The sequence below is a fragment of the Sus scrofa genome, chromosome 8 (genome assembly GCF_000003025.6).
Source record: "Sus scrofa isolate TJ Tabasco breed Duroc chromosome 8, Sscrofa11.1, whole genome shotgun sequence".
Classification (NCBI taxonomy): domain Eukaryota; kingdom Metazoa; phylum Chordata; class Mammalia; order Artiodactyla; family Suidae; genus Sus; species Sus scrofa.
In genome coordinates this window covers 80,432,539-80,459,704 of record NC_010450.4, presented here as the reverse complement: position 1 = coordinate 80,459,704, position 27,166 = coordinate 80,432,539, and the positions used below count along the sequence as shown (strand labels likewise).

General features: G+C 39.3%; 1 protein-coding gene across 4 annotated transcripts in view; it reads right to left on the bottom strand.

Annotated features, from left to right (window-relative positions):
- NR3C2 (nuclear receptor subfamily 3 group C member 2) overlaps positions 1–27,166 on the bottom strand; it is a 365,879-nt gene that overhangs the window by 209,346 nt on the left and 129,367 nt on the right. The window lies entirely within an intron of this gene.

The following is a 27,166-nucleotide window of genomic DNA, read 5'->3' as shown; positions in this document are numbered from 1 at the left end:
AGCCTGCATCACCACAGCAACACTAGATCCAAGCCGAGTCTGCAACCCACACCACAGCTCATGGCAACACCAGATCCTTAATCCACTGAGTGAGGCCAGAGATAGAACCTGTATCCTCATGGTTACTAGTCAGATTCATTTCCACTGAGCCACGACAGGAACTCCTTCACAATACATTTTTAAGAGATCTAATATAGAAAATTCTAGTGATTCAGACATTTTGCTATGCTGATTAGTAAAGTTGGAAAGTAAAGACTTACATACAAAAAAGATAGCGGTTCCCCCACTCCCTGTCCAATCATGTTTTCAGCCAAAGGGATCCACTCCAGGTTGGTGGCCAGGGAATGGCTGTGGTTTGAGTGAGGGTCATGGGATGAGAACACAAAGAATTTTAATAAGACCTTTCCAACGTTAAACAGCTGAGCTCTTGACTATCCGGCATCTCTAGCTCTCACAGGTCTTTGAACTAGTCAGGGCTACTGCCAGATACTAGGCAATGGAGCATAACTTTGATATGATAGGTTAAAGTCTATTTTTAAAAAGGATTGGACAAGTAAACTTTTAGAATGTAGTTATTTTATATATTATGTTAAACAAGCAATTCAAACTACATTCCCTGCCTTCCAAACACCAGGGCTGAGACAGGTAAAAGGGATACAGAGAGGATATTGAGTAACAGCTGTACAGGACAGTAAACTATATACTGACTTAGAGCTTTGGAAAGAATGCATGATATGAAACAAGATTAAAAATTAACTTCAGGAGTTCCCGCGGTGGCCCAGTGGTTGGTGAATCCGACTAGGAACCATGAAGTTGCGGGTTTGGTCCCTGCCCTTGCTCAGTGGGTTAACGATCCGGCGTTGCCGTGAGCTGTGGTGTAGGTTGCAGACATGGCTCGGATCCCGCGTTGCTATGGCTCTGGTGTAGGCTGGCAGCTACAGCTCCGATTTGACCCCTAGCCTGGGAACCTCCATATGCCGCGGGAGCGGCCCAAAGAAATAGCAAAAAGACAAAAAAAAAAAAAAAAAAAAAAAAAAATTAACTTCACAGAGTTCCCGTCATGGCTCAGCAGTTAATGAACCTGACTAACATACATGAGGATGTGGGTTTGATTCCTGGCCTTGCTCAGTGGGTTAAGGATCTGGTGTTGCCATGAGCTGTGGTGTTGGTCTCAGACACGGCTAAGATCAGGGGTTGCTGTGGCTCTGGCACAGGAGGGCGGCTACAGCTCTGACTGGACCCCTAGACTGGGAACCTCCATGTGCTGTGGGTGCAGCCCTAGGGGAAAAAAAAATTACCTTCATGGTTGGATGACCTTGAGTAATCTCAAAATAAGAACAAATGAATGAACACATGGCGAGAATTTTTCTGTCACTTATTTTAACTTCAAATTAAAAGAAGTAAAATTTCACACTCTTTCCAACAAATTCAATATGTAATACGTATAATATATGTTATTCACATGTAATATGGATGATATCAGAACGTGGGCCATAGAGAAGATCCAACTAGAGATGAAACTGTAATTGCAATGTATACATCTAAGGATAACCTGACCCCCTTGCTGTACAGTGGGAAAATAAAATAAAAAAAAAAAAAGAAAAAAAAAAGATTTTGCAAAAAGAGGTGAGTCAATTTACAAGCATTTATTGGGAAGATCAAATCTCTTGCTTGGGTGTATGAAGGGATCTCATTTTGTTACACTCACCCTCAGACCAAACTCGGTATCAGAAGTCACTGGATGGAAGGGCATCTCAGGAAACGGTGCTGTGAACACTTGGAAAATTTAAAGACAGAGATTGCTCTGAAAGCCCTGGGCACTGACTCTGCTACAGATGCTATGGCTGGAGCCTTTCTGTCCTCCAATCCCCTGCTGATCAGAAATGTCTCAAAAACAATATATATTCACCTAAAATGCTGACCCTTTAAGTTCTTTTTTGGCCACACCCGCAGCATGGGGAAGTTCATGGGCCAGGGATCAAATTCACAATGCTGAGTCCTTAATTGCTAGGCCACCAGGGAACTCCTACGTTATTTTCTTACAATCCCAATTGGTACTGCTCTTTAGGCTGAGAAATCTCCGTTTCCTGTGAGTGCTTTCTGTGTCTGTCCTAAGCCATCTGGAGGCTGACTTGTATACTCTTTCAAGAACTGATCCAGTGAAATTACTGGTGGGTACAAGCATCAGCTCGATGAGCAAAGAGAGCCAGGTTCAGACGTGCAGTGCCCAACTAGCCTTGTGATCATGAATTAAATACGTATACAGCCTCCAAGCCAGTTTCCTCAGTGGGCAAATGGGGACAGTACCCCCTTTACAGTTTTGTGGACTGAGACCAAGGCTTGGCATAGCATATGGACACAGTCAGCACTCCGTATTAACCTCCCATTACATGTCATAAATTTGGACAAGGCCTGCAGAGTACTGCCAGCCTTTAATTTTAATGACTTGCAGGTGATTCCAACTATATTATAGATACAACTACTTTGTCTTTTCCATGTATACACAATCTATGCATAGCTATTGTGGATAGTATTGTGTTTAAATTGTTTGGAAATATTTTGAGCATATCATGACCCACTCATTGACAAAAGAGCCCCTTGTCCTGTATTCCAGTATAATTTCATGCAAGTACCCCAACTGTGGGTCATCTGAAATTTTAATCTAATACTACAGTACTGGTACCTTCGTCCTAGTGCCAGAACTCCTTTTAGAGTTCCTTATTGATAGAAAAATATGTTGCTCTGTAATACCAACATGATAAGCATTCTCATGTTGCTTAAATACTGATAAAACAGGAAATATTTTAAAATCTATTCGAAGATATTCATTAGAAAATGAGAACTATAGGGAGTTCCCTAGTGCCCTAGTGATTAAGGATTCAGCATCATCACTGCTGAGGCCGGGGCTCGATCCCTGATGTGGGAACTACATGCCATGGGTATGGCCAAAAAAGAAAAAAAAGCAAAGAAAAAAAAGAAAGAAAATTAAATCTATAAAAGAGAAAAGAGAGGAGAAGGATCACTAAATTCTACTTGATTTTATTTTATATGTATTTTTTCTTCTTAAGGCCATAGCAATGGCATACGGAAGTTCCCAGGCCAGGGGTCAAATCAGAGCTGCATCAGCCGCCCTGTGTCACAGCCACAGCAACACTGGATCCAAGCTGCATCTGGGACCCACACCACAGCTCATGGAAACACCAGATCCTTAACCCACTGAGCAAGGCCAGGAATTAAACTCAAACCCATATCCTCACAGAGACAACGTTGGGTCCTTAACCTGCTGAGCCACAATGGGAAATTCACTGCCTGATTTTAGACATTCCATAAGATGAAAGTCTCTTTGAAATAAGACATATTCCAGGATCACCTTTTATGGAACCCAGTACCATAAAAAAATTGATAGAATCAGAAAAAAAGTAGAAAAATTAAGAAACCAGAATGAGTTGAGAAGCACACCTACGTATGAAAATAAACACTGTCCCCCAAAATGTCCAAAAGCCACATCCCTGATTGAAGACTGTCACAATGAGGCTCCAGCCATTGGAGAGTAAGAGAAAATTTCCACATCCTCATGAAGCTTAGTATCTGGATACAGGCACTAAGCAAACAAACAAGAAGGTGAACAAAAACCTGACAATGAAAAGAGCTACAGAGAAAAGCAGAAACAACCAAATACAAACATAACACAGCTAAGTAATGCCATAAACAATGTCTGGTGAACCAATTTGATCGAGTATTCAAGGAAATCTTTCTTAGGTGGCTGGATTACACTGAAAATGGAAAAATAGCAAAAAGATTAACTTTTATAATTGTGCTTATCTTTTCTGTTTGAATACCTCTAAGTATAATATTTCCATTTTTGTTTTGCTATTTAATTTCTTCATACAAATAATATCCTCTGACTACATTTGATAACTTATGTATAAAAACTGCTATAGCATCAGATCCCCTCCATCCTCTTGCTAATTTCCTGTACCTACCCTCTACGCCAGGGATGACATGCACAGACTTTTCAGGGATTTTTGATTCCGACCCATCACCCATACCACACCCTGCATCTAGAATGCCTGTTCTTTCCATCTTTGCTCACCAAAAATCCTGCCCGTCCTGTAAGGCTGTGCCTAAGAGGCCAGCATCCACATACCAAGGTGGATGGGCTCTTCTCTTCTTCCCTTACTGCGGGCACCGCCCTGATTTCATGTGACACCTGTCTACCCTCTTCTCTTTGAACCTCAGCTTAATAAGGACATGAAACAGTCCTATTGCCTACTCATCTTCACTTCCACTGCATACCCCAGCAAAGGTACTTGCACAAAGCATCAGCAGATGCATCCCGAAGAGTTTAACAGTGGCCGCTGTGCAGTCCTGCTTTCCTAGCCAGCTGCTCATCTCCATGCCGCTCCGAACACACAGACTGTGGCCTGAGAGGAGCTAGAAAAGGTGCATTTTTCACCTCAGAATCAACCCTTTTCGTGTAGAAATACAATAAGCACAAAAAACATAGGACAATTTTGTTCAAGTTAATACTTTGCTTCAAACAGAGGTTCTTTATATGATCTGGGGCAGGGGGGTGCAGTTGGGTCATAGGACAGGGCTATGTAGACCTACCATGGGCTTGGGAAGGTCACAAAATATCTCACTGGACTACTACTATCCTCCTTCTGTCAGTAATCAAAACAAACACCTATTATTTAAAAGATTATTCTGAAGAAGGAAAAAGGAGTATTTTCACTATCAACTTACTTATCTGCGCTGCAGCATCACTTAAAAAAAATGCTACCACATTTCTGGGAACTAACCCAAAAAAGTATTCCTTAAGAATCCAGACTGAATAAAAAAAAGACAGTAACAAGTAATATTTTATGTTGTCCCATTATATTCAATAGTAAAAGAGAACCCTATCTAATTAGAATCTTTTATTTGTTTTCTTTTTTCACACTAAGACACTATACCTTTTGGAATAACATCATCATTTAAACCAAATTACTTTATTCTCAAGAAAACTGGATTTTTAAAAAATAATTCATTGTCTTTATAAATCTCATCTGCTCAATAATGAGCCAACCAATTAAAAAAGCATATGTGCCTATAACATAAATGGAACATATGAAAACTTTCCAACAACATAAACAGAAGGAGGTCTGAAACAGCCGCCTATTTCCTTTTATTCATAGAAACAACTGACCAGTAGAATGAATGCTTTTATAGGTTGCTACTGTTCTATAAAAGCTAAGTATTACATCAAGTATACACAAAATATAACTTCACAGCACTTGGAATTTTGAGTTTGCTTGTATCTATATTGATGTTCTGGTTGTGATATTGTATTGTAGTTTTAAAAATGTTACAAATGAGGGAAAGTGAATGAAAGGTATTCAGAATTTTTTTTTTGAAGTATACCTGCTTTACAATATTATATTACTTTCAGGTGTACAGCATTGTGATTCAGTATTTTACAGATTATATGCCATTAAAAGTCATTACAAGACAATGAGCACAATTTCTTATGCTATAGAATATATCCTTATAGCTCATCTATTTCTTTCTCTCTCTCTCTTTTTTTTTTTCTTTTTAGGGCCGCACCCAAGGCATATGGAGGTTCCCAGGCTAGGAGTCTAATCGAAGCTGTAGCCTCCAGCCTACACCACAGCCACAGCAATGTCAGATCTGAGCCACGTCTGTGACCTACATCGCAGCTCACAGCAATGCTGGATCCTTAATCCACTGAGTGAGCCAGGGATCAAATCTGCATCCTCATGGATGCTAGTCAGATTCATTTCTGCTGAGCCCCGAAGGGAACTCCTATTTGTTTTTTTTTTTTTTCTTCTCTCTCTCTCTCTCTCTTTTTTTCCCCTTTCTACAGCTGCACCTGTGGCATGTGGAAGTTTCTGGAAGTAGGGGTCAAATTGGAGCTGCGGCTGCCAGCCCATGCCACAGCCACAGCAATGTGGGATCCAAGCCACATCTGCCACCTACACTGCAGCTTGCTGCAATATCAGATCCTTAACCCACTGAGCAAGGCCAGGGATTGAACCTGCATCCTTGTGGATACTATTTTGTCTTCTTAAGCCACTGAGCCACAATGGGAACTCCTCTTATCTATTTCATACGTAGTAGTTTGTATTTCTAAATCCCCTACCCCTAATTTGCCCCTCCCCTGTTCCTTCTTCTGGTTTGCTAACTCCTAGTTTCTATATCTGTGAGTCTATTTCAGTTTTGCATATAAATTTGTTTATATTATTTCTTAGATTCCACATATAAGTGATATCATACAGTATTTGTCTTTCTCTGTGTGACTGACTTCACTAAGCATAATATTCTCTAGGTCCATCTGCATTGCTGAAAATGGCAGAATTTCATTTTTATGGCTGAGTAATATTGCATTGTATGTACATGTGTATATATATATACACACAGACACACACACACACCATCTTCTTTATCCATTCATCTGCTTATGGACACTTGGTTTCCTTCCGTATCCTGATTATTGTAAATAGCGCTACTGGGGCACATACATCTTTTCAAATTAGTGTTTTTTCTTTTTCCAGATACATACTCAGGAGCAAATTGCTGGATCATACGGTAGTTCTATTTTTAGTTTTTTGAGGAGCCTTCATTCTATTTTCCACAGTGGCTGCATCAATTTCCATTCCTGACAACATTGTACAAGGGGTCCCTTTTCTCCACATTCTTGTCAACACTTGTTCTTTGTAGACTTTTTGATGACAGCCATTCCTACAGGTGTGAGGCATATCTAGGTGTTTTGACTTCTCTAATGTTGAACCTCTTTTCAGGTGCCTGTTGGCCATCCACATGTCTTCTTTGGAAAAATGTCTATTCAGTTCTTCCCATTTTTTGATTGAGATGTTCATTTTTGGCTATTAAGTTGCATGAGCTGTTTGTATATATTGGATATTAACCCCTTGCTGGTCATAATATTTGCAAATATTTTCTCCCATCTGCATGTAGGTTGTCTTTTCATTTTGATGATGATTTCCTTTGCTGTACAAAAGCTTTTAAGTTTAATTAGGTCCCATTTGTTTATTTTCGCTTTTATTACTTCTGCCTTAGGAGTCAGATCCAAAACAACACTGCTGTGATTTATGTCAAAGAAGGGTTCTGCCTATGTTCTCCTCTGGGGCTTTTATGGTTTCAGGTCTTACATTTAGGTCTTTAATCCATTTTGAGTTGAATTTTGTATATGATTTAAGAAAACATTCTAATTTCATTATAAATAGCTATCTTGTTTTCCCCACACCACTTATTAAAGGAGACTATCTTTTTCCCATTGTATAATCTTGCCTCCCTTGTCAAAAATTAATTGATTATAGGTGTGTAGATTTATTTCTGGGGTCTTTATTCTGTTTCATTGATCTGTGTATCTGATTTTGTGTCAAAACCACCCTGTTTCAATTATTATAGCTTTGTAATAGAGTCTGAAGTCTTGGAATATAGTATCTCCAGCTTTGTTCTTTTTTCTCAGGATAACTTTGACAATTCAGGGTCTTTTATGATGCCATATGAATTTTAGGATTATTTATTCTATTTCTGTGAAAAATGCCATGGCTATTTTGATAGGGATTGCATTAAATCTGTAGATTGCTGTGGGTAGTATAGCCATTTTAACAATATTAATTCTTCCAATGCAAGAGCATGGGATATCTTTTTTTCCTTTCTTTAAATTTTTAATGATTTTTATTTTTTCATTATAGTTGGTTTACAGTGTTCTGTCAGCTTTATACTATACAGCAAAGTGACCCAGTCACACATACATATGTACATCTTTTTTCTCTCGTTATCCTTCATCAGAGCATGGGATATCCTTCAATTTCTTTATATCACCTTCAATTTCTTTCATCACTGTTTTAGTTTTTAGAGTAGAAGTCTTTAACCTCTTTGATTATGTTTATTCCTAGGAATTTTATGCTTTTTGATGCAACTGTAAACAGGATTTATTTAACTTTCTCTTTCTGATATTTCATTATTAGTATATAAAAGCAACGGATTTCTGTATATCAGTCTTTTATCAAGTAACATGTCACCTGCAAATAGTGACGGTTTCACTTCTTTCCTTCCAATATGGGATCTGGGATGAACCAAAGAAGTTTTCCTCTGTCATTCCCCTCAATATAAAACACAACTTTCTTATAAAGCCAGTGAGGAGAGACAGCGGCCATAGCTGAAGAAGCAGCCAGAGGCTGAAGGAGGTGCCTTTCCTGGTGGAGCTAAATACAGCCCCGCCTGCTGTGTGCCACTCCCAGGGATGGGTGGTGAGGGGTTCGGTGCTGGGTTCCAGAACTGTGCAAAGTCCACCCGATCCTTTTGCCAAGTATCCCATTCTTTCTTTTTACAACTTCTGAGACTCCTCTGAAAATCTCCAAAATGAAGAAAAAGGCTACAATTTGGGGGAACTTTAGGACAATCTTCACCTATAATTGTGCACATAAAAGCATTGAGCAAAGCAGCACTTTAGGTATACTTGAGTATGTATGCCTCAGAGCTAGGAAAAAACTGGGGCTTGCAGGCAGTTAACTCAATTTGGGGATGCGAAATTAAAGAAATGTTACTACTATGAAAACAGGTGAACGTTCTCTCAGTAACACGAGTAGCTTATAAAAAATTCATAGAAGTTGTAGATTCAATATGTGTGCTGGCTATTCCAGCTGCTTTTATTTTACATGCCAAGTAAGAAGTTGCTCCTGGAGTTCTCAGAAAAGACAGATTTGCAGGAGCTGGAGTGCCATGGAAGGGATTCTGAGGATGGACTAATGAAAGGACAAAAGTTGATAATATTTTAAAATGAAATAAGCCCATGAGGGCCATCTGGTTAACCACGTGCACCACACCACTGCCATGTATTTGTCTGTACAAGCACTTTACAGTTTAATGTGTGTTTTCACCAACTATTATATTTCTGCTGTGTATCACCACCTGACCTAGTCAGTTCTACCTATATTTTTCCCACAAGAGGGTGGGGGGCATAAATCCAGTAACTGCACAAGGAAGCAAGAGGTAGAATAAAAGCTTAGATGGAGAGGCTTTTTCTGGATTGAATGAGAATTTTCTTTCTCCTGTCACACACTTAAGTTACTCTTGGTGGCATATTGGGACTTAGGGAAGGAAAATCATTTCTTGTGTTGATTTTTAAGATAGGTACCTGGGACACTTGAGCTTTTCCATTTGCTAAAGTTGGAACTGGGGTACAAGATGCCATAGGTATTAGGAAGCCTAGATGACAAAGAAAATTGTGGGAATCCTAGATGGGTCTCATCCACTCTGAAATACTGAATAAACAAAAGCTGGACCTCCCCTGAGCAAGAGAGAATCTGCCAGCTTTCAGATTTAAACTGTGACCTCAGCTCTGCCTGACTCTCCAGTCTGACAGTCTGAGGACTTGACCTGCAACATCAGGTCTACCCCGGGTCTCCAGGCTGAAAGTTCACCTTGCAGATGTTGGACTTAACAGCCTCCATAGTTATACAAGCCAATACCTTAAAACCAATTAATCAATTAATCAATCAGTCCCTCTCTCTCTTTCCCTCTCCATTCCCCCTCCCCCACAAACACACCCACACACAAACACAAATGCATGCACACACACACACACACACACACACACACACACTCTACTAGGTCTGTTTCTCTAGACAACTCTAATAATATAGTTTTTTCTTTCTGCTGAAATATGTGAAAATACATGTAAACAGCATAAAACTCTTACCTCATATACTCAATGTCTATCTTCTCAGATTAAGACCATTCTCCTACATAAACATAATTTTACTATCACATCTACAAAAACTGGCATTAACAAACATAATTCTACTATCACATCTAAGAAAACTGGCATTAATTCAGTAATACGTAACATGCAGTCAATATTCAAATTGTACAACCATCTCAGAAATGTCTTTTATACTTTATTTTGATAAGGATCCAGTCAAGGACTATTTATTGCATTTGGAAAAATCTCTTTTAAGCATGCAGACTTTTTAAATGGGATCCACGTTGTGGTGACCTAGGGTAAGCCAGGTTTTTTTTTGCAAGAATTCTACATAGGTGATGCTGGGGCTTCTTCATGGTGTCACATCAAGAGACATGTAGTATCAGTTTAACATATCTCTGATGATATGCATGAGCAATTTTTTTACACTTTTTTTTATTAACGTATAGTTGATTTATTCATTTTTGTTTGTTTTTTTTAGAGCCCCACCCACGGCATATGGAGGTTCCCAGGCTGGGGGTCTAATCAGAGCTGTAGCTGCCAGCCTACACCAGAACCACAACAACGCCAGATCTGATCTACGTCTGCGACCCACACCACAGCTCATGGCAATGCCGGATCCTTTAACCCCCTGAGTGAGGCCAGGGATTGAACTCGCAACCTTGTGGTTCCTAGTCGAATTCCTTTCTGCTGAGCCACGACAGAACTCCGTGGTCATCACTTTCTACATAGAATCTCCACACATGATTTTCACTGAAAAAATATGAAATAAGAGCCAATATGGATTTTGAATCAGTGGCACTCATGTCTGTCTCTCTCGCTTGTTTGAGGTTGTACAGTGATGGCAGAAGCTGAGCCTAGAATTCTTGCACCAGGAGGCTGCTCTCCCTACTCACTCCTAACATTTTACAGTAACTCAATGAAATATTTGCACCTACAATTCTTGAGGGAGTGTTTATTTTAACACTGGAAGTCATCTATAAACACTCCCACAATTGGGGGAATGAAGGGATTTAATATATTTTCAAAAAATAGAGGAGTTCCCGCTGTGGTACACGAGGTTAAGGATCTGACTGCAGTGGCTTGGGTTGCTGTGGAGGTGCAGGTTGGACCCCTGGCCTGGTACAGTGGGTTAAAGGATCTAGGCATTGTCTCGGCTGTGGTGTAAATCACAGCTGTGGCTCGGATTCAATCTCTGGTCCAAGAACATCCATGTGCAGTGGGTGTGGCCATAAAATTAAAAATGAAAGAGAGAGAGAGAAAATTTCCTAAATTATAAAAAAGAAAAATTGAGAGAAAAGACAATACATCTGATTAAATGGATTCATTTCTAAAGGGATAAAAGTCAAGGAAAGGCAAGTGGAATAACTTCCTCAGGGCCATTACCTATAAATTTACGGATGACACGGAAACAAATTCTGATCAATTTGTACAAAATTCTTACCCCTCTCTTTTGAGATTCATTACACCACGTGGTCATGAGTTATTAAGCATATTATATAGCTCTGTTACGTCTCTTTAAAATCAGGGACTCTGTTGTATTCATTTTTGAATCTGCCCCCTACTGCACCTTTTCCAACAGGCTAAATGTTTTTTCAAAAGATTCATCATTCCTATATGTGAGGCAAGTCTATCATGAATACCCCCTCCAACATATCCTGAATGTTAAACACTAAATTATTATTAACTTGACATCTTTTTGCTGCCTTGTGAAATCATAAGTGTTTATTTTTATGACACAATGATTCTGAAATACGACTGAATATGAGGCAGTAAAGTTTGAATCCCCTTGTGGGAATAAAAGAGAACTCATTTTCATTTCAATGTTTCTCATTCTTTCAGTTGTGGACTAGGAAGGATAATATTGAAGGTTTAAGTCCTAAGCAAACACATTAATAAAAGTTTCTATTTTCCAGTAAGTTCTAACAGATGGTTTCCAAACACATACCAGAGATTTAAATGCAAAATTTCACCCTATAAATATGAAGCAAAACATTAAAAATAGATTATAGCATGCACGTCTTATGGGGCAAATGAAAGGATAAAAGGGATTCTGTAGTAGACAAACTCACAGTTAAGAGATAATACTTGTTTATAACTATGTGTCCCTTATAATAGAATTAGTGGATTAAATGTGACAGCTTTTGACGTAGTTATTCCAAACATAGCCTAAGAGGGAAAGTTTTCCTTCTAACAAATATTTTTGTTGCAGTTTAAGATCTTTGAATTTAATTTTTTAAAAAATATTTCTGCCTCTCTAATAAGGAAAAAGTTGCATTTAAACACAAGGAGAGTCTACTACTGTATTACATTATATTAGGTAAAAAAAACATTAAAAGATAAAACTTGGCAAAGAGAAATGACAACTATATTTGAAGGAATTTTCCTCCTTTAGATGATTTTCTCTGTTGAATTCTCTCTTGGAGCATTTTTGACAATGTCAGATCTAACTGCAGTTAAACTGGACTGTCTACTAGAAAGTGAAAACCAAATGGCAAGTGAAGAAATCAGTTATTCTATATTACATTTTTATCATACTTCATGATTTTCAACATAATTGCCTGAAGATTTACCTTCCAGAGTCACATGAGGATGAAATGAGATTGGTGCAACATTTGACAAATGAAGAAACTAATAGAATGTGAAAGATGTGTGCATGACCCACAACTACTAAAATATATTTTACATCAAAATCACCAAGAAGTTGTACTTTATGAATGCCCTCATCCCCAAAGCCCAAAGGCAAACATGACTGGGTGTCTCTGCATCAAGGGCTTGTATTTATTTAATCTGCCTACTGATCTAGGGATGGTGCTGGCACTACTGTGGGACAGAAGCTCAACTTACCTGGGAAACACCTGGAACAAACTTCTTCCCCAAAGAGAAGAGTGACAAAAAAATGACAATTCACATGCTTTCTAAGGATGGTGGACATTCTTTTTTGTGTGTGTGCCTGTGGCATGCAGAAGTTTTTGGTCCAGCTCAGCAGGGATCTGAGCTATCGCAGCAACAATGCCATGTCCTTAACTCATTAAGACACCAGGGAACTCAGGATGGTGGGCCCTCTTGAATGACAGTAAGCTATTTGTCTTAAATAAGTTTGTATATGGCAGCAGAGCTAGTATAAAGCTAATTTTAAAAATGTATAAAATAGAAAAACAAAAGCGATGTCAGCCTCTTTAAGCTCTATGTTTAACACTGATGTTCCTATTTAATTAAACATTTACTGAATATTTATGGTTATGAACAAAATGCAATTCTGCACTTAAGGGACCCATAATCTAATAAAAAGTGAAACACATGCACATGGTAAAAGATGTAGTGTTTACTACTCACAATAGCCAAGACATAGAAGCAACCTAAACATCCATTAACAGGTGAATGGATAAAGAAAATGTGGTATATATTTACCATGGAATATTACTCAGCCATAAAAAAGAATGAAATAATGTCATTAGCAGCGACATGGATGGACGTAGAAATTATCATACTAAGTGAAGTCAGTCAGGAAGAGAAAGACAAATACCATATGATATTACGCTTATGCGGAATCTAAAACACGATGCAAATGAACTTATCTTTGAAACAGAAACAGACTGACAGACACAGAATACAGACTTGAGGTCGCCTAGGAGGAGGGGACACAAAAGGTTGGATTGGGAGTCTGGGATGAACAGATGCAAGTTATTATATATAAAGGAGATGAACAACAAGGTCCTACTGTACAGCACGGAGAACTATATTCAGTATCCTATAAATCGCTACAGAAAAGAATATATATATGGTGTGTGTGTAACTGAATCATTTTGCTGTACACGAGAAATTAACACAACATTGTAAATCTGCTAAACTTCAATAAAAAGATGGACTGTTTAAGAGAAATCGTGCCTAATGGGTATAGAGTTGCTGATTAACAATGATGAGAGTTCTAGAGATGGATAATGACAGTGGCAGACTGTGAATGTATTCAATATCACTGACATGGATACTCAAAAATGGTTAAGATGGTAACTCTTATGTTTGCGTACTTTACCACAATAAAAAATCGGGGGGGGGTGTAGTGTTTTTATAGCAGGAATAGACTTGGAAATCTTTATATCAAACCTCTTCATTTACAGACAGCCTTGGAAGATCATGGCACTTGTCCAAGTTCACATGTAGTCACGTGGTCTGTGAGGTTTTAATCATTCGATTCCTTATTTATGTCTTATCACAGTAACCATAAAACCCATAGAATGGGTTTTCAACTGGATGACACTACCTGACCATCACAACAATTTAATCAATACAAGTTTAGTGAGTGATACATGAACAAACATATGAAGACTGCATGATGAGGTGGCAGGCAGGGTGGAGGAGAAAGTTAGAAAAGGACTTATGAAAAAGGTCTTATAAAAAAAATCTGTCTTTGCCTTAAGAATGACAAATAAATGTGATATTATTATTCACATTAATAACTATAATGGTTTTTACGACAAAAATTAACAAAAATGTTCTGAGCTGCCTCCCAAAATACTTACACAGACTTATGCTATTGTTATTTCATTCCCTTTTATTTTCATGGCTCCTCTTGCATAAATCCTCAATTCCTCTTGTTAGCTAGGACTCATTTTATCACAATTGCCTGGCAAAACCCTAACCCTGCTTTAATTCAAGTCCCAACCCACCAACTCCACACCTGCATCCACACTGCTGAACATGGTGGCTAGAAAAAATGCCATGAGGAGTTCCCGTTGTGGCTCAGTGGTAATGAACCTGACTAGTACCCATGAGGGAGTGGGTTTGATCCCTGGCCTCGCTCAGTGGATTAAGGATTGGGCATTGCTGTGAGCTGTGGTGTAGGTCACAGACATGGCTCAAATCTGGCATTGCTGTGGTTGTGGCATAGACCTGACGCTGCAGCTCCAATTCAACCCTTAGCCTGGGAACTTCTTATACCACAGGCGGGGCCCTAAAAGGACCAAAAAACAAAAACAAAAACAAAAAACCCCCCAAAACCAACCAAACAAAAAAAAACTCCACTAAGAAGATGGGTTTCATTTAATCCCAACGCCAAGTGTGTTGTGAACCTTTAAACACTGACCACCAATCTCCTAGAGGCACAGAGCAGTTCCCTCCTCTATTCACTCTCACGTGGACCTAGACACCTATTCATACGTCTCCTTTTAACTGAGAAAATAGAGGCAACGGGAAGAGGTTCTCCTGGGTGTCCCCAGTGCTCCCGCCTCCTGCAGCCACAGACTCCGCCTTCCCTCCTATTTCCACAGATGATCCAAAGCTGCTTCTAACTAATGCTGAGTGTGTCAGAGTCCCTGGTGTGTCAACTTCCCACAGTCTCACCTTTGCTCAGATATGATGCCTGCTGCACGTTGGTTTTCTCCTTTTAGTGCATTCCCATTAGCATGCAAGCACACCATCTTTTTTTTTTTCTTTCCAGAAGGGGGAAGAAAGACCCACTTTGACTCCATTTTCCCAGCCAGCTCCCACCCATCTCTCTTCTCATTCAAAGCAAAACTGGCAGAAAATCCCTTTGCCCATGGTGTCCGATTTCTCCCCTCTCCTCCTCCCATGAACTCACTCTCTGAACATGGTCACAGTGCAAGTACTCTCACTGGGGTCACAGCGACCCCCACACTGCAAGTCTACTGCAGGATTCTCGGTTCCCATCTCACCCGACCTATAACCTGCAGCATCACCTTTATTTGGTCCCTCTCTCCTGGAAACATGCACTTCACTTGCTCTCCCAGCGCCATGCACTTTGTTCCCCATCTGACACCCAGGCTGTGCTGCCTGGGCTCCTTCGCCAGCACCCCCTCCCCCGTGCCACGGGCTGGGCTTACTCCCAACCTTTCCTCCATTCTCTTGGTAACCTCATCCATCTCTCTTCTCGGGACGCTCAGATTTCTATCTGCAAACGAAATCTCTCCCCAGATCCTTGAATCCAACTGTCTGCTCGACAGACCTTCTTAAATGCCTAACTGGTACCTCAAACTTAACATACACCCCCAAATACTCTCTCTTCTAAACCTGTGGCAGCCTCCTCCATCTCAGTTCATGGTAGCTCCATTCTGCCAGGCACTGAAGTGCAAGCCTTGGAGTCAGCTTCTCTCTTAAGACCCATCTCAGCAAATCCAATCAACTCTACCAGCCAAACAAATCCAGAAACTGGTCTGCAAGATTATAATGTATTCTCATTGGGCAAGTCATACACTGTTTTATATGCACTCTCTCTCTTAAGTAATGTCACATTAATTCCATCACTACCATCATGTCCAAGTGATCATCCAATGACCTTTGCAATAGTGTCCTAACAGGTTTCCATGCTTCTGCCCTTCTCCCCTAGAATCAGCAGCAGCCAGAGTCATCTTAGGACAACCCGAAACATGTCAATCATCTGCTCAAAGGTTTCCAATATCTTTCCACCTCGCCCAAATAACTGCCCACATCCTGCCTTTGGCCCACAAGAGTCTACATGACAAGGCCCTATGCATGGCTACCCCTCACTTGGTATACACCAGCCCTGATACCCTCCATAAAGATTCTGGAATGTGCCAAGTCAGTCCTGCCCAGGGCTTTTGCACCTGTGATTCACTCTGGAGCGCTCTTTTCCCCAGAGGTTGCAAAACTGTCTCCTTTACGGCCTTTGGAAAGTTGCTCAAATGTCAACTTCTCAGTGAGGCCACGACTGATCACACTTTTTAAAGCAGTACACAAGCATACATGTGTACACACACACAGCAATCCCCAGATCTCCCCCATTTTGGGAGGGGGCTTAACTTTCTGATAATATTTAGCACCTTTGAACAAACCACCTTTTATTATTATTTTTTTCGGGGGACATACCTGTGGCATATGGAAGTTCCCAGGCTAAGGGTCAAATGGGAGCTGCAGCTGTCAGCCTATGCACCACAGGTCACATCAACTCTGGATCCTTAATCCACTGAGCGAGGCCAAGGATCAAACCCGCAATCTCATGGATACTAGTCAGGTTTGTTCCTGCTGAACCATGACAGGAACTCCCATTTTTTTTATTTTGCTTATTCTTTCTCAGTGTATTGGAGATAGCCTGTATGGGGTCGTGAAAGCCAATTCCTAAATTTTCAGGAATTCTGCCAGTTGGTTGTTACGTTACAGCTATGATTAACAATGACTTTCTGTAAACCTACAATGAATTTACCGTATTTGAAAAGGTAATATATACTCAAAACTCATTGTTGCCTAATTACTTCCTCTTTCCTCTCTGTTCTTTAGGTGGAAATATTATACAGCTGCATACTCCTTCGCACCTTTTTCCCAGCTTCACATTTGGTACAGTTGTGGTGGAGTATTTGCACCACAGAAATCAGCAAACACTGGAAAGCAGGCTTTTCTTAGCCCCCAGAGAGCCAGTTGTTAAACGTTTACCATGACCACCAGCTCAGCACTGACTGTCTGCTCTAATACACTACAGTTCAGCACCTGTAGAGTGCCTGGCGCACAGCAGGCACTAAAATATTGAAGGGATGCGAGAAAGAATGTCTCTGAAAGTCACTTGCAAAAGTGAGATAAGAAACTGCAAGACTGTAATGTATTCTCACTGGGCAAGTCACACGCTATTTTATATGTACTCTCTCTCTTAAATAATGTCACATTAATTCAAATAAATGTCTCATAAAAATGATGATTCAACTTAGCTACAGCTGTTATTTTTCCAAACAAATAATCAGACTTTTTAAATTAATCCGTTCTTGCCTCCGAGTTTTGTTTAGTTTGCATTTCAGCAAATACACAAAGATTTTTTTTTTTTTAAAAAAGAAAGCATGTGTTTTTAGTTAAAGATCTGTAACAAATATTACAGGAAAAAAGGTTTTTTTTTGTGTTTGTTTTTAGTATCCGAATGATTCACCTTTGAGCTACTGGAAGCTGTAAACAGAGACAATACATGCTTCATTAACCCACAACGAATAAAATTTACACTTTTCAAAGGCAAAAAGTAGTAAATGGTCCTCTCAATTATGTGTTTAAATGACCCAGAACTCTCATTTACTACAAACTACAATAAACCATTCCAAAATAAGATAAGAGATGATGGATAACTTACCAGAGAAAGGAAACAGTTCAAGTTTTAGAAAGCCCTTTGGCTACAGTCCAATACTGTTTATCTTGTGAGCAATACGCAGATTTATTAGCACCCATTAAAAAAAAAGAACCTATAAAACGTGACCACTTTTAATATGCTTAGCCCTGAAGAACTTAAAATCTGTAACAAGTCCATTTCACTCAGCGCAAGCTTTGACATATAAAAATATTTTAAGTCATTCAACATATTATATTTGTGAGAAAATTTATCTGGTGGACAACAATAATATACCTGGGTGTGGTTCCTCCCAGACTTTGTACTGATTTAAAAAAAAACTTTCAATTTCCATTTTGTAAACTAAAAGTAATAAAAACACCCTTATTGTAAATCCAGCCAAATGCCAAAATCCATTTAAATCTGAGGACAAACCTCCCAGATAATTATTTTTGGCCCCATTTTAAAAATGAAAGAAAACGGAACTGAAATGGCTTAGCCAGGAGTACAAACTCAGTAAGGTGTGAAAATGGGGCTCCGTTTGGGCCCCGAATGCTCTGTTCTTGCTATTGTGCTATACTGAGTTTTCAAAGGTTCTTCACACACCAGATTTTACACTTTATTCGCTTTGACCTTACCTACTGCACTAAGCAGACTGGCTTCTCCCTCTTCTTTGTATTCTGTCTTGCAAAATGGGAAACATACCCCCAGGTGAAGCAATTTTCTTGTTAAACAAGCTCAATGGTAAAAGCAGATCCCGAAATCCTAGGGCAAGCCTTTCTTGCCAGCACACACTTGCAGGTTTTAGGGAAACGGCTAAATATAACCTGTGTTGCACATCTTTGTTAGGAGGAACGCAGGTGACTGGAAGGGTCTCATTTACAGAAGCTGCAAATATTCCTACTTCTACTCGAAAGAGGTGCGTTTTGCTGTAAGAGCAAGGGCAGGACATTGCACTTCCCAAACCTGACTCAGGAGCCCAACTCTGAGAGTAACTGAGGATGGACTCAATTAAAAGAAACAACTAAAGGCCCATCCGGGGGAAAGATCTTCAAAAAGTAATCTGATCACAGAGTCTGAGGTGGAAATGAAAGAGCAAGTGTGACAGGAGAGAGAGGAAGCATCCACCTGGCCACGCTTCACCAGAAATCAACAGTCTCAGATGCAAGTACACTATTTTTAGCCTAGTGTTAAACTTCGCCATTATTTAGTTCTGCGAACAACAGCATTGTTCTTTCAGATATCTAACTGCGCTTAAAATACGAGACCTTTTTATATATAAGAGCTTTTTTCAGTATCAGTCACAGAAAAGGTGATGTGAGTTTACCATGCACATAGTTTTACATATGTTTTCCCACAAATGGCCTAATTGGTACAATATATAGATGGATATGTATATATATATATATATATATAAAATCCATGATATATTATAATATATGAATATATAACAAGTACATATATATTTTCTATAAGTATATATTACATATAATAAAATACATAAAATATATATCAAAATATATACTATGTATAAAATACTATATAATATGTATAATATAGCATATATTATATTTGTTTTATAATAAACATACCATATATTTATATAATAAATATCTATGTATAGGTATATATGTTACATATATAAATGGTATATATTCAATATAATATTGGCATACATATTTTATATCTCTATTTACAATTTACATAGTAATGATGAGTGCCTAAAAGCCCTCATTCAATACGGTATTTTAATAAAATACTATAAGACCACCTACATGTCCATATATTTTAAACATGATCTTGATGTTATTAATTATCACTTGCAAGGAGTTCTGCAATTTCCTAGAAAGGATAACTCATTTTAGAAGTAAATAATATCCACATTATTTACTGAAGTGAAAACTATGTGTCCGACTGCCTAATAATCCAGAAGATACTAAAAGCTAAAACCCAAAGCCTTCCATCACGACTCATTTGTAAAAACAACTGCAAACTCTATACCTACTTCTGATATCAAAATAAATTACCATAATACTCTCATAATAAAGAAAACATAGATCCAATAATTACATACAATCTTTAACATGTTAAACAATTTGTGTTTGATACAATGAAAGGACGTAAAATCTCTATTATGCAAAATCCTCACACCGAAAAACAGCATCCTGCAAATATTATGAAATAAATGACAATTCTCTACTTTTAATGTGGAAAACTCTTGATCACCTAGAACTCAGACAAGTGAAAGTCTTAAGTAACCATTGTTTTGACAGGATCAAAGTTGCTATGAGAATCTTTTAGAAAACAGCTTTGGTTCCTGCTGTGGTTCAGCGGGTTAAGGCTGATATCCATGAGGATGTGGGTTCCATCCCCGGCCTGCGTAGGTCACAGGTGTGGCTCAGAGCTGGTGTTTCCTTGGCAGCATCTGCAGATCTGAGTCAACCCCAGCCCAGGGACTTCCATGTGCCGCAGATGCGGCTGTAGAAATAAAAATAAAAAATTAATAACATAAAAACTAAAATTGGCTTTGGCAGCGAGTCATGGGACTGAGGTCAGCACTCGATTTCGATTTCCCCTCCCTCATGGCTCCCTGTGCAGACGCTTCCATCAGCCACTCACTCCCAAAGCCCAGTTGGGTCTTCCCAGGCTTGTCTGTGTCCGCTCTCAGTCACTCCGACACTCTCTTCACGGCGAACCATAGCCAGTCTGGGTGATTTGGAGCTGACACTGTGCCTGAGCCCACCTGTCATGCAAAATGACCTGAGATGTCATCTCTGAGCTACCACGTTGGATTGTTAGTATTCCCGATGTATCCATGTGATGCCTAAATACAACTGGAGCAAGACAAAAATAAACTCTTTGGAAAACTGAATGCCTCACTCTCTGACCAACAACCTTTATGTTGCTTTACAACAGTGCTTTCAGGCTATAAGATCCAACAACGCCTGAATAGTCTTTCTTGGTGAGGCTTCGTAGAAAGATGTCTTGCTTTCACAGGACTCTGAAATATGAATGCCGATGGCAGTGGAAGGTGTACTACATTCATAAAAACAGCTTTATGATATACTCTTTCAAAAATTCTCAAACTCTTTGACCTTACAAGCTCCCCTTTTGGAATTCTTAAAGTGTCAGAATTCAGACAGAAATTTAAAGGCAAATGTACACTTTACACGAGTTCTATGTGGAAAAAAAGAAATTGAACGGTCAAAAAAAGAAAAAGTGAGCACACTGTGATACATGATAAAGGCTTTAACACATTTTTACAAGCACTAAAAATATTTTCCATATTGAAAATGCTTACAATATGTTAACAGAAAAAGGCAGAAGACGATCGTAACATGAAACATGTTCACAATTATATTCCATATATGTGAATTAGTACACAAAACACACACACACAGACAAGACTGGAAGGAATTTGTAATGTATTTATAGTGATTGTTTCTGATGTGGCTGAATAATATTGGTTTGCTTAACCTTTAGTTATATATAGAGAGAGTTATTACATATAATAATTAAAAAACTATAATACTTGTAGTGAACTTACTTTTATTCCCTCTTTAAGGGGTAAAATTATTTATCTTCTGGGAACTATAATCCATGTAAACATGACTTTAATTTGATGTACACAAATTTCTGTAAGGCACTGACTTAATACAAGTGCCAATTTTTATGGAATATGAGAGTAAAATATTCTTACCCACCTTAACAAAAAAATAGAAAGGGGAAACATAATTTAACAGACAAAGTGTTAATCAGAATTTTGAGAAATAAAAATCAATAGATATTGGTGAAATTTTCTCTTTTCAATTGGTTTTAAGAAGGAAAATTTATAATTTCAAGTTTATAAAATTTGCAATTTTAGCCAAAATTATGCTTATAAATATATAGGGGTTTGATTTATTGATATGATCCCAATTTGACATTATATTTATACTTCACATTATTTTAGGAAATGTGCATTTGGGGGTTCTAACACCCCATTTAAAAAATAAATTGTTCTCTACTAGTATTTTTAAAAGAAAAATCACACTCTCATGAATACTTAGGAATGTAATGACCTAAGACACTAGAAATTAAATCCATATATAGAAAGATGTTCAAAAAAGATAGTTATCTGAGTGGAAAATAGAGTACTTCAAAATTTTCCAGTTATAAAAATTGAGACAGTATCATCTTATCAGTTTTCTTTATAACTGCAGTAGCCAACTAAATATAATTAAACCAGGTTGCTTTGTACCTATTTTGAGTAACTCATAAAAAGGTTAAAAGCTACATAAAAGAAAATACAACTGGTGTAGTTATAATAAAGTTGTGGAGAGAGACCATGAGGATTTAAGGATAATAAACATAGAAACAAGCCAAAAAAAAAAAAAAAAATGATCTCAGAAAGGTATTTAGTTTTAGTTTTCCTTGAAAGATACATCATAAATCATCCGGGCATTATTTTAAATATAGGTACAAACAAAGAGGTGTTACTGTAAAAAATGGAAAACTCATGGATCTCCAGGAAAACTTAAAAAAAAATGAAATTGTGCCTATCACATTTTTGAAAAAGTCTTCCAACCTGAGGTTTTTCTAAACATAATTTTTAAGTCTGCATTTGTTTCCATTTCAAACATTACTCATTTCCAGCCTCTACGTGGTTCTAACAAAAACAAATCTAAATCCCAGTGCAGAATGACAACCAGCTGTTAAGACCAGCACCTGTGACAGCCCTCTTATCTCCCTATATGCTCCATTATTAACCAGAGGAAAAAAATAGCCTAACTCTGAGAGGGATTAGCTATCTTTTAATTGAATAAAGAAGCATTCTAACATGCCTTAACTACTATAGAAGTCTCTCTCTTTTTAAAATTGTCACAGGCCAAGCAAATTCAAGATATAAAGGCACGGCTTTGACAAAAGCCAAACATGATTTCAAAAAATGACAGGGGCACGAGTGACAAAACCAGGATCCTACTGCAGGGCCAGGTACAGATTACTGGGTCATTTGTATAAGCATCCGTTTACCAAGATAATTCTCAAACACAAGCATCGCGAGGTTGGCGGCTGTGACTAAGCAAGGAGAATGGGGGTGCATATACCTGGGGAGGGGATATGAAAAAGGGGGTACACTTCTTCACACTCAAATCTCTCAGCTCTGCCACCAAACAGCTTTGTAACCCTGAGCAAGTCACCTTGGATCGTGGTATCGTCGTTTGTCAATGATGTCCTTATATTACTAGATATTATGTGCTACCAAAATTACAGGAGCTGGGAGAAAAATAAGCAGACTGAGTAAAGTTGCAAAGCAGCCTGTTGGTGTGTGATGGTGTGTTTTAACATCCCTCTTTTCTCTCCCTATTGTTTGCTTTCTCTAGAAGAGCAGAGGTGTTACAACACATAAGTGTGCCATAGAGCACTGAGAAAGCATGACTGGACCTTTGGCTAGAGGAAGTTGCGACACGTAAAGAACAGTGAGTCTGCATGAAATAGGGGTATCCTCTCATGACAGTGGAGGGGGGTGGATGCGACACATGTGATGGTCATCCACCAAGTGTGCTATAGCATAAAAATGGCAAGGTCGAAACAGGTCTAACCAATAGGTACTTTATTCACCAGGGAGAGAGAATCCAGAACTTCACTGTTGCTGTTACAAAAGCAAGCGGGCGGCAAGTGATTTTCCCCAATGACTCTGTCAGCAAAGCGAAATACTTCCCCTACCTCAGGAATAATCAGAGCCAAGGACTGATGTTCCTTTCATATATTCAAGAGTGGATCCTTACAACAGTAGATGGCATTGAAGATGCTTTAAGGTTGTTCTGTCAAGTAGGAAATACAAATACACACACGTGTGCTAGTTTGGCTGCATCAATCCGGATTCTGTACGTTTTGGTTTTATTTTCTTCGGTTCCACGAATCATAACACTATTGATGAGGTTGTGAAGGAATAAAGTTCAATCCTTGAAAATATACTCCATCTCTAATATACAATCAAGGTTAGAAATGAACTCCAACCAGCAAAATCCCTGGACCCAAATCATCATGAGAGCTACAGCTGTTTCGTTTCTAAAATGTATTTTTTCAAAGCATCTTTATAAGCTTTATGTTAAGCTTCAAGCTTGCCACTGTTCGGACTCCAAAATGAGAGAGGTCTTCATTTTATTTTTTTTTGGCATTTTTAAAACTTTTATTGTAGTATAGTTAGTTTACAAGGTTGCAATAATTTCTGCTATACAACAAAGTGACCCAGTCATACATATACACATATCCATTCTCTCTCAGATTCCTTTCTTTGCATAGATTATCACAGAATACTGGGTAGAGCTCTAATGGGACCTGCTGCATGAAAGATATCTTTAGAGAAAAGAACTGAAGAGAAGGTTATACATAGCTAGAGTTGGTCCGGGCAAGGGTTTTCTTATTATCTGTTATTTGTATTGTCTTAGTATGCTGACAATCTCTGAAAGACGTGAGCTTCTCCAGTTATTTTCTTTAGGGCTTGAAGGATCTTGACATCAACTGTTTATGTAACATACAGATTGGAACAATACATTTAGAAGAAAGACTGACAAAACTTAACCTTTGTGACAGTGAAGCTTCACCAGAACTAATAATGTTTACCTTTCATGAAGGGAGCCTGTGCCATGGTGCTGAGAAATCCCCGTCTAATGCTTACGATCAAATGTAAACATTTAAAATTTTCCTTTAAAAGAATATCTGGTTTGTAAATTAATACAAAGGCAAAAGTGATCAGAAGACATAAAAGCTCAGTAATACCAATATCACCAAGAATATGTTATATTTATAAAACATAACTTAAATGGGTCTAAGATACCACTTTAAGTAAATTCTCTCTTTTTGGCAGCACCCACAGCATGCAGAAGTTCCAGGGCCATGGATTCAACCCATGACCTGGCAGTGACAATGCCAGATCCTTAATCCACTGAGCCACCAGGGAACTTCTTCAGATACTTCTTTACAGACATACCATCTAAAATAAGTCCATTGTTGAGCAAGAATTACGTCTGTCTGATAATCCCAGTTCTAGATTTTTGGGTCTGTATTAGGAGAAGCTACATAATGGAAGAAATTAAAATTAAACTGGAAAAAAGATGCCAGTGGAGTCATCTTCAACCATCAGGGTAGCTCAGTAGGAACCTAAATAAAAAGACCTAATTTCCTCAATTTAAGTCACAATCTATAGCAAAGATGCAGCATTGAAAAAAATCCTGTATGACCTGTTTCTTTGTCTGGAATGAAACCTATGTGACCATGTTATTACTGACTGAAAGAAATATCTCAACTTCTGAAAGTTCAAAAGCAGATGGAAGAAAAAATACATTTTTGCAATTAAGGATATGGAGCTAACTTAGCTGAGAACATGTGCATCTTCAAATTCAAGTTCAACCACGGAGAGCCCTGATCTCAGAAAGAAAAAAATACCCTAATCACAGACATTCTTACATTCTCTTTAAGCTTGGGATCCCTTGGGGCCCCTTAGAGCATGCTGAGATCCCCAGGAGCTTTTACTGTGGCAAAAACGTGTCTACAATCTGAGTACCTCCAAATATACCATAACGATGGTTTCTGGAACGTGTCTTCTTCCCTGTAGTCATTCATCAGCTGATACGTCAGTCCCAGAGTCCCTTCCTGTGACATCTTCCTGATGATTTTACCAAAGTGAGTAGAAAAAGTGATGGGGTGGGAGTGGATACACTTGGTCAAGGGACAAGGTGGATGTGCTCTGTTAGCAAATCAGTTAAAACCTGTTGTGGTTGCTAGTGCTGGGCCTATTGGTATTACCTCTTGGTAACTGGGACTTGGTAACAGGATGAAATTGTCTGGTCTCCTCTCTCGGCACAGGTTTGACTTGCTGGACTTCACCAGACCGGACTTTGAATTTGTCACACACACACTCTTACCTGCATGCGGGGCCCCAGCTTAGCCAGGCAGAAGCATGGGAGCCCACCTGTGCCTGGCAAGGTGTGTCCACCCTACCACACAGACTCCCCGTCTTTGCAGTAGTCCTTTCTTACCTCATTGCCATGCCCCAGCGTGTCTTCTGTCAGAGGCAATAGGGGGACCCATCAACTTAAAAGTATTTATTTCAACATCTGGCTTCTTGCCAGGCTCTGCCACTTGTAGCCAGGGCTGCCTTTGCTGCAGAAAGGACGGGAGGGATGACGAAAGAAAGAGGCGGCAGCAGCTGCCGGGGGAATGAATCGTTCTGCTTCCCTTTCTGCCTGGAGCAACATAAGCCTGCAAAGGGCGGTAGCCCAAACGGGCTGCAGATGGAAGGTTCAATTTCCCACTGGAGGAAGAGGAAAGGCGCCACTGAAGGGAGGAGAGCCAGCCTGCGCTGAACTGAAGGGAAAGAGAAACCTTCCCGTGGCATAATCACACCTGCTCCCCACCTGAACCCTCTCCAGATTCTCTTCCTGGCAAGGTGGACACCTATGTCCACAGGGAGAAAGGAGACAATGCCGAAGCTGTGCCTGGAAGGAGGTCCCAGCATCTTCCTTTGTCATCTTCTGCCACAGAAACAGAAACGATGGCCAATTTTGGACAATTTATTTATTTATTTATTTGCTTTTTAGGGCCGCACCCATGCTATATGGAAGTTCCCAGGCTAGGAGTCTAATCAGAGCTACAGCTGCCAGCCTACACCACAGCCGCAGCAACGCAGGGTCCAAGCTGCATCTGCAACCTACACCATAGCTCACGGCAATGCTGGATCTTTAACCCACTGAGCGAGGCCAGGGATGGAACCCACATCCTCATGGATCCTAGTTGGATTCGTTAACCACCAAGCCACAAAGAAAACTCCAATTTTGGACAACTTAAAGAGAATGAAAAGAGAATAAAAGAGAATAAAAGAAAAAGCCTCTCCAGTCGGTAACAGAAACTAAGCTACCAGTCCTCAATTTTCAGAAGTTCTCCAACAGCCAATCCAACAGTGTGGATCCTTCGGTCTTGAACAGGAAAAAAGAGTGTTGTTAACACAGAACACTATTGAACTCTGAGTGAACAAAGGCAAGAAACTAACCACCAGTTCACCATCACCCAAGAGCCAGGCCCGGGCTGATGCCAAGAATATATCCAAACAGCTCACGATCCATAAATAGTGGAGCACAAATTCTAACCCTGGGTTTTCTGATCCCAGCTGAGTCCTCGGTTATCTCAGAATCTAACTTGGGCACGCAGTCTCACCCAGTCTCCCACCACGCTTCTGCCAGATTTCCTGCTCATACAATTCGTTTTTCTGTTCTTGCCTTTTATTCTTTATACCTGTACAAACTGTAAACCTCTCAAGTCTACACAATAAGATGATGAAGGTCTAAACTGCACCTACCTTCAGGGGCCTGGTGACCTGTCACACAAATGACATCACTGGGCTG